Raw genomic sequence first — 11,888 nt, forward strand, 5'->3', positions numbered from 1 at the left:
GCAGCTGTGTAACAACATTCTCTCTTACCTGTCGGCTATTCCAAGGGATGCATACCAAAACAAGCATCAATGAGCTGCTGGATGATCATCAGCTTAGTGAAAGATATATTCAGGTATGACCGAAACTTGTTCTTCTAGTACAATAAGGGAATGCTGCCAAATGATAATTTGCAGTCTGCAGGGCTGCATGCTGAAGGATGAACTGCTGCTTGTGGAGTCAACACAAAGGCTTTGATGGGAAGGACTGCACATCTGACTAATGAGGACTAAGCCCTGTACAGCTGTCTCTCAATTACTAGCATTTTTGTGTTAGTCACAATGGGGCACATGGGTGACTAAGGTACCCTGTACACAAAATGAGCTTACCCTAGTCATATACAGAACTGAAAGCACTATGAATGTATGGACTGAAGTATGTCATGAATGTCAAGAAAGCCATACACTGCTTTTTTATTTCTAAGATATATTCTTATGAATATAATTTTTAAATGTAACAAAAATGTCCTGCAACATTTTGCCAGACGGGTTAAAACATCCTTTTTAATAATAGAAAGTTCTGAGTAAAACAATTATCTTCAGTTGTAACATAGGAAAATACAATAGTTTGTTTCATATTCTGTTTCTCAGCTTCATAGAATTTTATATATTTTGCTAAAATTCCGACAGTGCCAATTAAAAACCACACTATTTTCTCTGAGTACCAGTAACAGTACAGAGACAAGATATGCAGAGTTAAACTTAAATAAATTATAACATTTTTCCAGATGTCAGGGCATATGACTAAGATAAAGTTTAGTCCTAATGTCACAGTGTCAGAGGTGGCATCTTTTGAACATGATATTAAAATTACACTTCATCTTTAGTCTCATACAGGCATTATCGGAGGAGAGTTTCTGGCAACTATTCATAACTTGGGGTTACCTGAGAAGCATTTTATATTAATTGAATCACAAATTAACAGATCAATTTAATCATTGATTTTGGGAATCTGCTTTAAGTAGGTTATTGCTGATTTCATATGTGTGGTTGCAGTTAGAGTGATTTTTGGGTTTGGCACATTTAGCCCAGTCCATCAGAAACTCTCAAGGCTGCGTGCTTAGCCCCTTGCTTTGCTCTATGCAAACATAACTGTGTGGCTAAGCACAGTTCCAATGCCACCACCAATTTCATCGTTGGACAAATCACAGATAGTGATGAGTTAGCTTACTGGAGTAAGATCGTATATCTGACCACAACAGTAACATCTTGCTCAATGTCAGCAAAACTGAAGAGCAGATTGTTGACTTCAGGAGAGAAAAGAGGAAGAATGTGAATCAGTCAACATTGGGAGATTGACAATGGAGAGAATCAGCAGCTTTAAATTCCTTCAAAAGGCGATGTCTCAAAGAGATGGCATTCCTCAACACCCAGAACATGTCTGCTTCTCATCATAGAAGAGGGACAGAAGCCTGAAGAGACACACACAATGACTCAGAAACAGCTTTGTCCCCTCCACCATCAGATTTGCAAATGGACAATGAACTCATGCACGCCTACTCACTATTTTTTCCTCTCTTTTAAATCAAATTCTTTATTTAATTTATTTTACATATATATTTGCTATTGTAATTTCTAGCTTTTTTATTATCATGTATTTCCACAGAACAACAAATTTCACAAAATATGCCAGCGATATTCAACCTGATTCAGGTTCTGAGGTGATCTGTCCTGGGCCCAGTATGTAGACACCATCACAAGAAATGTGCACCAACTCCTTAACTTTCTTTGGAGGTTCTGCCGATAGAAAAACCAGGACACCTAACAACGAGGAGGAACATGTCGCTACCGCCTGCCTTCCTTATATTTCCACCGTTTCTGCAAGGATCACCAGGAGCCTGAAGAAATATCAGATCAATGCAATTCACAAACCCCTGAGGAAGCTCAAGTCATCGCTTATGGGGGTCAAAATTGTCCTGAGACTTAAGTTGTCTAGTGTTTAAAGGATTCCCTGTGAATGCAGAGCAGGATATAATGGCCATGTGGGGAAACCCACATCAAGGAGTACAGGAAGGGTATTCATTCCAGTTACCTGAAGAAATTGGTGGTAGCAGAACACTGCATTCACAATGGCCATAGGATTGACTTCGATGGCACAGAACTACTGTGCCGCGACAATGGCTTTTGGGATTGCCTGGTGAAGGATGCCATTGAAATAAAAGTAGAAGAAAAGAATTTTAACAAAGATGGAGGTCTCATTCTAAGTAAGAACTGGAATTTGATTGTATCCAAGGTGGGAGAGTGGAAAGGATGAGGACTAATCAATTATGAAAGGACGGACTATGGGGGTGTAAATGCCACTGGACTAGACATACCCAGGTATGATCCCTGAAGAAGATGGCAGAGTTTGGCATTGCAATTTCAGTTATAATCAATACCTGCATCCGGCTGGAAGCCCGAGAAGAGTTTATTCGAAGTTCAGCTTATCGCAACCTGCTCCAGCAAACTTTGACAGAAGTACTGTTGAAAGTACCATGGTGCACTATAGCAATTTGAATGCATGGAAATGTAAAAAGAAGCAGAGATCTGCTCAATCCATCGTGTGTATATCCCTCTCCTCCACTGGTAGGAGCTGCCTCAAGAAGGCAACATCAATGATCTCCTATATCCAGGCCATGACACCTTTTTGCAGCTATCGTCAGGAAGGAGGTATAGAAGCCTGAAGCACCATATCACACTCAAAAATAGCTACTTCCCTTCAACCATCTGGTACTGGAACCTACTGGCTAAACCCTAAACACTACAATTTAACAGCACTATGACCACTCAGATCACTTTGTGTTAAAATTGACTTGTTTTTGTTCAAACTGTATTTTTGTCTGGTAAAAATTGTGCAATTTATATTTTCCTTGTGAATGCCGTCTCTGTGATTCTGCTGCAAGTAAGCTTTTCATTCCTCCTGTGCATACATGTGCTTGAATATATAATAAACTTGACTTTGACTTTGAGATCACTCTAAGGCTCTGAAAGACAAGATAAAAGTATATTTTGCATGAATAATAAGTTAAGTGAAACTTTTTTTTTCTTTGAGTATCTTTCTTTGCTTTGATATTAATCTATTTATGTTCTGTCTAAATGTGAACAGAAAGCCAGTGGCTGTGTTGGGTATTAGCTTAGCTCAAGTCTCATTTTAGAACAGTTTCCTTATCAACCAGCAACCCAAAAGTTTAAATCAGAATCTGAAACTTACTTTCAGCCTTTAAAAACATTTCCCTACATCTCCAAGAATATTAACATAATTCCTGTAGACAAAGACCGCAGAAGCTGCAACATAATTTCAGATACCTTGCAGTGATGTGGGGCAGCATTTTTTGCAATTTCTCCTGACGTTCCCTGTGGCTTTACTGAGTAACTCATATAAACTTGGAAATGAGTCATTTTCAGTTTTGCTTCCTCCTAATTTTAGTGTTTATTAGACAGAAGAAATAAAGATTAATATTGTACACGTAAATGGTTTTAGTAATGTTTTACACTATGAGACTCCTCATTTTAATAATGTATAGTCTATGACTTACATTGTAGTCTCATGCAGAACTGTTTAATGTTGGATTTTAATCAAATGTCAAACAGAGCCCAGCAAGAGAAGGCCAGCTTGCATCCAGCCCTTAAAAACCTATCTCAGAGCTTGAATTAGGAGTAGGAGTAGAGGACAAGATCCATTCTTCAAAAAGATCATGTCTGATCTGACCATAGCCTCAATCTCTTTTGCTTCTTACACCCAGTAACCTTTCACTCTCTTCTTTATCGAGAATCTATTTACATCTGTCTTGAAAAATTACAAAACTATGAAGAGTAAATTTCCAAGCACTAGAAACAATTTGAGAGACAATAAATTTGGCTTGCTTAGTCCTAAATGAGTGACCATTGTTTTTGAACAGGGGAGAATCTAGTTCTAGTTCTAGATTCTCCTGTGAGAGGACACAATCTCTCCACGATGTGGAGAGGATGTTTCAGATCCAAACAGTTCAGGACTTTATACACTCAGTGTCCACTTTATGAGGTATCTCCTGTGGTGGCCACTAGTGTATGTTTATGGCCTTCTGCTCCTGTTGCCTATCCAAGTTCAAGTTCAAATTCATAGTCATTCAACTATATACATGTATGCAACATGCAACATAGCTTAAGAAAATAATGTTGCTCTAGACAAGGGTGCACCATATAACATGTATAACTCACACACAACACATAAAGTAATATTACTACCAATACATTAGCAAATGATAAAACATATTCTAGAAGATTGATATTTAGCATAAGATACATTTCTGACACAAGTTCAAAAGTAAACAGTATTTATGCTACTGGTGCTTCATAAGTGATGAGACCTGGGTAATGACAGGTAGTTCAGTAGTTTCATTGCCTGGGGGAAGCAATTGCTTCCTATCCTAATCGTCTTTGCCCTAATGCTATGGTACCTCCTGGCTAATGGCTGGGAGTCAATGAGAGGGTTTGGAGTGATCCTTGATAATGTCACTCCAAGTTTCACATGTTGGGCATTCAGTGATGCTCTTCTGCACACCACTGCTGGTGTAATCAAGTCAAGTCACTTTTTATTGTCATTTCAACCATATCTGCTGGTACAGTACATAGTAAAAACGAGACAATGTTTTTCAGAACCATGGTGTTACGTGACACAGTACAAAAGCTACACTGAGCTACGTAAAAAACAACACAGAAAGAAAAACTACACTAGACTACAGACCTACCCAGGACTGCGTAAAGTGCACAAAACAGTGCAGGTATTACAATAAATAATAAGCAAGACAATAGGGCAGTAAGTTGTCAGTCCAGGCTTTGGGTATTGAGGAGTCTGATAGCTTGGGGGAAGAAACTATTACGTAGTCTGGTCGTGACAGCCCGAATGCTTTGGTGCCTTTTCCCAAATGGCAGGAGGGAGAAGAGTTTGTATGAGAGATGGGTGACGTCCTTCATAATGCTGTTTGCTTTGCAGATGCAGCGTGTAGTATAAATGTCCATAATGGTGGGAAGAGAGCCCCGATGATCTTCTCAGCTGACCTCACTATCTGCTACAGGGTCTTGCGATTCGAGATGGTGCAATTTCTGAACCAGGCAACAATGCAGCTGCTCAGGATGCCCTCAATGCAACCCCTGTAGAATGTGATGAGGATGGGGGGCAGTGGGTGATAGACTTTCCTCAGTCTTTGCAGAAAGTAGAGACGCTGTTGGGCTTTCTTTGCTATGGAGCTGGTGTTGAGGGACCAGGTGAGGTTCTCCGCCAGATGAACACCAAGAAATTTGGTGCTCTTAACGATCTCTACCGAGGAGCTGTTGATGTTCAACAGTGAGTGGTCTCTCGGTGGCCTCCTGAAGTCAACAACCATCTCTTTTGTTTTGTTCACATTCAGAGACAGGTTGTTGGCTGTGCACCAGTCTGTTAGCCGCTGCACCTCCTCTCTGTAAGCTGACTCATTGTTCTTGCTGATGAGACCCACCACGGTCGTGTCATCGACGAACTTGATGATGTGGTTCGAGCTGTGTGTTGCAGCACAGTCATGTGTCAGCAAGACACTCTCAATTTGAGTTGCTGGTGCCTTCCTGTCAGCTTGAACCATTCTGGCCTTTCTCTCCTGACCGCTCCTATTAATAAGATATTTCGGCACACAGAACTACTGCTCACCAGATTTTTTTTTACCCCTTTGCACTATGCTTTGCAAACTCTAGACTAGGGACTTTTGTGTTTGAAAATCCCAGGAGATCAGCAGTTTCTGAGATACTCAAACCACCCCATCTGGCACCAACAATCCTTCCATTGTCAAAGACACTTAGATTATATTTTTTCCCATTCTGATGTTTGATCTGAACAAGAACTGTATATTTTGACCATGTCATTGGTTGCTGCTAAATGACTGGCTGATTAGATATTTTCATTAACAAATAGTTTTACCTAATGAAGTGGCCACTGAGTGTAAGTTTTTATTAAATATGTTCTTGTTCTTTTAATTGCATTGGATACAAATCCAAATGCCTAAGCATTCCAAAAAGACAACCATCCAGTAGGTTGTTGGAATCCTTTGTTCAGCCTTACAGTCAAAATAAAGTTTGTTGGATGTGGACCTCTGTAACAAGAAAGTATGGAAGCAAAACTTCCATTATTATTCTTCACAAAGATAGCCACACTAGGTTCTGGGTAAAGTGTTCTGTCCTAGCTTCAGCCAGAGAATCATTTCCTTATCACATGCATTCTTTTTGGCCAATATATCCCTCCCTCACCTTTCCTCTACCAAAAATTAATTTGCATCTTTCTCGATCCTAGATCTGATTGTGTTGCTGACCCCTAGAACTTTTTCTCCCTCTTGATATGCTGAGTGCTTCCAGCACTTTCGTTTTTAAAGTAAGTTCCTCACATGCACAACATGGAAGAATCATGTGACGAAACAGCACTGGTCAAGTTTTAGGAGCTATGCAATAAGCACATTGTACTCTCAACAGTTAGCAAAAGGTACAGATATTCCTGCATGGCTCTCTGCTATGAAGGGCTCCTCTAACAGTTAGAAAGCTCATTGGAAGTCCCTGCTGATGAGGGACTGGCTGATGTCCTGCTGAATATGATGAAAGGGCAGCAGAGTGGACAACCACTTTGCCCCAAGTAGATATCATGATGGCAGAGGTGAACAGTTGGTGAAGATTAAAGTAGCTGGGCCCTACCAGAGAAGTTAAGAGGATCTACTTGCAAAATAAGGAGATGGTACGTCAACAAAGAATCTATGGCTGCCTTAGGATTGTCCCTGTAATTAATAGTCAAAGAGGCCTTCATCTTCCTGATAAGTTTCATTGCCAAAGCACATTCTAATTCCTCACATCTACAAGCCTTTCACGTTGCAGCTGTGATATTAAATGTGTGTTCTTCACCAATACCATTGCTATGCCATTAGCAGTCTCCTTGCCTAGAGGAGTGTCATGCACAGTGTGACCCTCCTAGCTTGACACATATCTGTTATGGGGTGATGGTGCATGAGTTTTGGTGTGCATATTTGTGTGTGTTCACCCACGTATTGAGTGAGTTAGTATGGAGGGTTGGTGGTAGGTAGAGTTGGTGTAGTGTTGGAGAGCAGTAACAGAGGCAAGGTCTGGGAATCCTACCCCCATCCCAACTCTACATTACAGTTCCTACCTAAGGCATGAGTTTGGAATAGGGAGGTCCTAGCCCTAAACAAGGCAACATAAATGATAAACACAAGAGATACCGCAGATGATGAAAATCCAGAGCAACACACAAAAAATGCTAGAAAAACTCAGCAGGTCAGGCAGCATCTAAGGGGAGGAATAACCAACTGACATCGCACTTCATTAAGAGCTGATGTATGAGTCCTGATGAAGGATGTTGGTCTGAAACATCAACTGTTATTCCTCTCCATAGATGTTGCCTGACTTGCTAAGTTCCTTAGGCATTGTGTATGTGTGTTTGAACATAAAATCAAAAAAAAGTTTTAATGCCCATGAAATTGAGTAATCCCTTGAAGCAATGTGCAAATATAATGCTGTCAACTTAGAAGTATTCTGCTTCCTTTGGGCTTCATAAGGAAATCTATCAGTGGCAAGTCTGACAATAGTCCAGACACAAACTGAGTTCTGAGCCGCAGAGACAATGAAACCAGCTTACAAATGTGGCTGGTGTTTGGAAGGAAAAGCTCAAAGGTGAATTTTGCAATGAGATCACAAAGGATACAGTAAATGATGCCATTTAAAGGAACATGGAAAATACTTGGCAAGCCCTCCTGAATAGAAAACAAACTCTGAACCTCCCCTCTGTTTCTATGCAATGGCAGCTGTGATGGTATGGTTATGTTCACCAGTGCTGTGGAATGTGTAGAAAATGTGTCAAACAAAATGATTTCCCGTAAAGAGCTTCAAGGATCTTTTCACTTTAAAATCACATAATAGCTAGTTTATGTTCTATTGCTTAAGAGTTTTCAAATGTTTTCTATTTTATCTTGCTTGCATTAGTTGTCCTAATGCTTTAGCATAGGGAAAAAACAACTTACGCTGTATCAGTTTTGCACTTACAGAACTGAATAAAACTCAGAATACTAGATATACGTGTAGATTTTTCAACAGTAAAATATGAATAAGAACTTACTCTTGGTACTCAGCTTGGTAAAAATCATCTTGTAGAACAATTCTCTATTTAACAGGAAGTCTTGTAATTATGGCATCTAGTGGCTTTTCACCAAGAGCGAAGATTTCAGAATACAACTCACTTCAATCATTAGCATTCCATGTGGAGTGAAAGAAAAATATTGATGTCAAGCACAAAGGGAGGCTTGTTTATATATGAAAAATAAAATAATTCCCAGCTTTAATTCTGAAGATAATTATTATTCAGGGATCAAGTGGGTATGGATAACATCCTTTTAATTTTCTCACTGGAGTTCTAATCCAAAATAAGTGGGTTGTAGCATATTTCTTCTTTGGATAGTTAAGTGTTCAAAGTGTAAATATAACCATAACTGGGGTGTTTGATTCCATTTTGTAATAGATTTTAATCTCACTGTACAGAAAAGCCTTTAGTTCTCCTTTATGATGACAATTTCAGTCATTGATAATCACTGTTCCCTCTAAGCTGAGTGGGGCACAGCCCACAGAAACTGAAATGCTCCTGCGCACAAAGTCTTTGTTGCTGGGCAGCTGGAATAAAAACAGATGAGGAAAAGTTTACGCAATGTGAAAGACTTTCTCTGTTTTACTGTATTTCATTATACCCTTCAATTAATAAATAAAATCAAAAGTATGTGATTTTTCAATTTTCATTTTAAATATTCACGGTATGCATACTACTCAGAGCAATGGTTGATCCATGCGGCTATAGAAATAATTAGAGGGGACTTTATTGAAAATACAAGTAGTAGCTATGAGGTATTTATACATTTTCATTTTTTTTAGCTGAATATCAATGGAACATTGTAAAAATCGTAAGGGATTCTTGACATATATAATTAATGATAATAGTTGTACATTTGCTTGCCAGTGCAAATGATGGAAGGAGCACAGCATCTCATAAACTACACACCTGAGTACCCCATCAGTCTCCTCCTGCCCATGAATGGAAGAATCTGCAGTTCCCACGTGGGCCTATTCCGCCATCCCAGAACCACAAAACCTGAATGGAAGTGAGTAATTCTCAATTCCGATGAACTGGCTAAGAAAAGAAGAAGCCATTAAGAATGGGCAATATAGCATATCATTAACTCACAGTTAAAGAATAGAAGGACATGAATCTAGCTCTACGCATTTAGATTCAAACCCAGCCTTTACTGTAATTCATGGGTTATACTACAATTAGGTCTATGGACTTTTCCCACTTTGTATAACAGAGATTTGTCACAGTAGGAGAACTTTGCACTCGCTATCGAAGGCACTCTATCAACATAAAAGTGCCTCTAAGTAGTGCATCTATTCAGGTACTGATGAATCAACAAGATCCATTCTTGTTTGATAATCCTCTTTACTGCCGCCTTGGTGATGAAGCCAAGGATACAGGTTGGAAAACACTTTTTTCTCACACTGCATATCCTGCCTGACAAGCTGAAGGGCAATTCAATCCCTTCTGAAGTGCATATGGCTTAAGAACGTAAAATTAAAGTCTTCAGACAAATTCCTGTATCGCCCCACCTTCTCTTTTTCCTTCATGAATGCTAAATGTGTTTTCTTTTTAAAAAGGGAGCATAGAGAAAGCCTCAGGATCGATTTTCACATTTCACATTGATTTTTATTTTAAGCAGTATTTGCGGAAAATATTTTCAAGCATAAAGATGTATAATCTGAGGGGACAATTGAATTAGCATGTACTCTGCTAAATCTAGTGGAGCCATTGAAAGTGCTGGTTGTCATTAAGAAATAATTTATTTCAGCTCCATATCACTGAAGGAACAGAGGGAGCCACTAAAAACCACTCCAAATAATGCAACAAAACCTGAGGTATTATTTTTCACAGATAAATCAAAAAGAAAAATAATAAGTAGAGCTTGCTGTGCATTTTTGCACCTCGAATTCTCTCTCTTGAGCTCAGTAAATCATGTGAGCTGATGGTATTAATAGCAACATGTCTGAAATAAACAGCATGCACTGGTCACCCTATGTAATCTGTTGAGGACTGAATAAGATACCATTTCCATTTCTTTCTCCAATGATGCTGATTAACTCACTAATCAGTTGAGATCATAGAACTCACCCTACAGCACGTGGGCCTTTTGGCGCTATCACATTCCCAGCTGAGCTTGCTGGGAGCATTCTTCTGAGAGAGAAAACTCTCTCGTAATCAGTTACTTGTCTGTACTTCCTGCACATACAATTTCCTACTATGAGTGTTAGATCATGGAATTACCTCTTAAATGTTTAGCTTTTGATCTTCTAGATCTGTTGACTTAACACAACATCAAAGAAAGACTAGTACTTTTATAGCACCTTTCCCGAGATCAGTATATCACAGGGTGTTTTATAGCCACTGAATGCCATCGAAAGTGAAGCTTCTCTTATAATTTAGGTTATGCTACAGTATATTTTCTGCCATCTTACGAATTGCTTCCTGATTATTTCCAGGATTAATTGCTTTGTTTTTAAGTAAATTTAACTGGGGAGTGACCTGCTCTACTCTTTTTCAGCACAGTGCCATGGGATCTGTTACATCTACCTGAAAGACCAGAAGAATTCTTAGTTTAATTTATCATCTGAACGATGGATTACCAAACAACCTACGATACTATTGTGAGTTGGGGGGTAGGGGGGGGGGAAAGGACTGGACACCATCTATTCCAGCAGACTCAGGAGGAAAGCAATCAGCATAACAGAAACACCACACACCCGGCCACTCCCTGTTTGATCCACTGCTGTCCAGCAAAAGGTTCAGGACACTATAAGCCAGAACAAATAGACTGAGGAACAGTTTATACCCCAGAGTTGTGGCCTCCATCACACCAATCCCACAGAACAATGATTGAAACTGTGAGCACACACAAGGACTCAAATATTTGCACTAACGGCACTTTGTGCATTACTGTGATATTCTGGTGCTGCTGCAACTTATTTTCTGCTACTTATCTATTTAATACTGTTTTTTTTATTACTGTCTGGTTTTTATCTACTGCTTTATTTAATTGCCTGAGAGGAATCTAAACAGAGTTTCGTTGTACCTATGTAGAATGACACTAAAGATAATTCAATTCAATTCAAAGGGGAAGGATGTTTCTGATACTTGCAACTTCAGGCCCACTCAGCAGCTTTAAATAACATTCATGGTTATTAGAATAACACAATTTTCTCTGTCACTGAAATTTATTCCGTTGATTTGAGAACTTGAGAAGATCTATATGCACTTGAGAAATTTATTTATTTATTAAGATACAGTGAAGAATAGGCCCTTCAGGCCCTTTGAACTGTGCTGCCCACCAGTCCCCAATTTAACCCTAGCCTAACCACAGGGCAATTTACAATGACCAACTAACCTACCAATTGGTACATCTTTGGAAAGTAGGAGGAAACCGGAGCACCCTGAGGAAACCCAGCAGTCTCGTATAATTTCATAAGAATATTTATGAGCAAGTAGGTGTCCTGATAATATATAATCAGAAACAGGCTTAATATCACTGGCATATGTCATGACATTTGTTGTCTTTGCAGTAGCAGTACAACAGAGAAAAAATCTGAATTACAGTGAAAATATATATGTATATATATATATATATAAAATAGCTAAATTAAATAAGCAGTGCAAAATTAAAATAAAATGTGAGGTACTGTCGATGGGTTCAATGATCAAAGCCCATTCAGAAATTGGATGGCAGAGGGGAAGAAACCATCCCTGAATCATTGAACATGTGCCTTCAAGCTCCTATACC

At 39.1% G+C, this 11,888-nt stretch overlaps 1 long non-coding RNA gene across 3 annotated transcripts; it reads right to left on the bottom strand.

The window, feature by feature from the left end:
• Window positions 1-530: 530 nt before the first annotated feature.
• Window positions 531-11,617, bottom strand: LOC132402771 (uncharacterized). 3 transcript variants are annotated; one of them, XR_009515072.1, is made up of 4 exons: window positions 9,065-11,617; window positions 8,135-8,682; window positions 3,322-3,432; window positions 531-2,999 (listed from the first exon to the last, which is right to left on the bottom strand). It is a non-coding gene; the product is annotated as an uncharacterized LOC132402771 (long non-coding RNA). The 3 variants fall into 3 exon arrangements; XR_009515071.1 differs by lacking the exon at window positions 3,322-3,432; XR_009515070.1 differs by having other exon boundaries at window positions 531-3,432.
• Window positions 11,618-11,888: the final 271 nt, after the last annotated feature.

This window comes from Hypanus sabinus, chromosome 12 (genome assembly GCF_030144855.1).
Source record: "Hypanus sabinus isolate sHypSab1 chromosome 12, sHypSab1.hap1, whole genome shotgun sequence".
In the NCBI taxonomy this organism is placed as follows: Eukaryota; Metazoa; Chordata; class Chondrichthyes; order Myliobatiformes; family Dasyatidae; genus Hypanus; species Hypanus sabinus.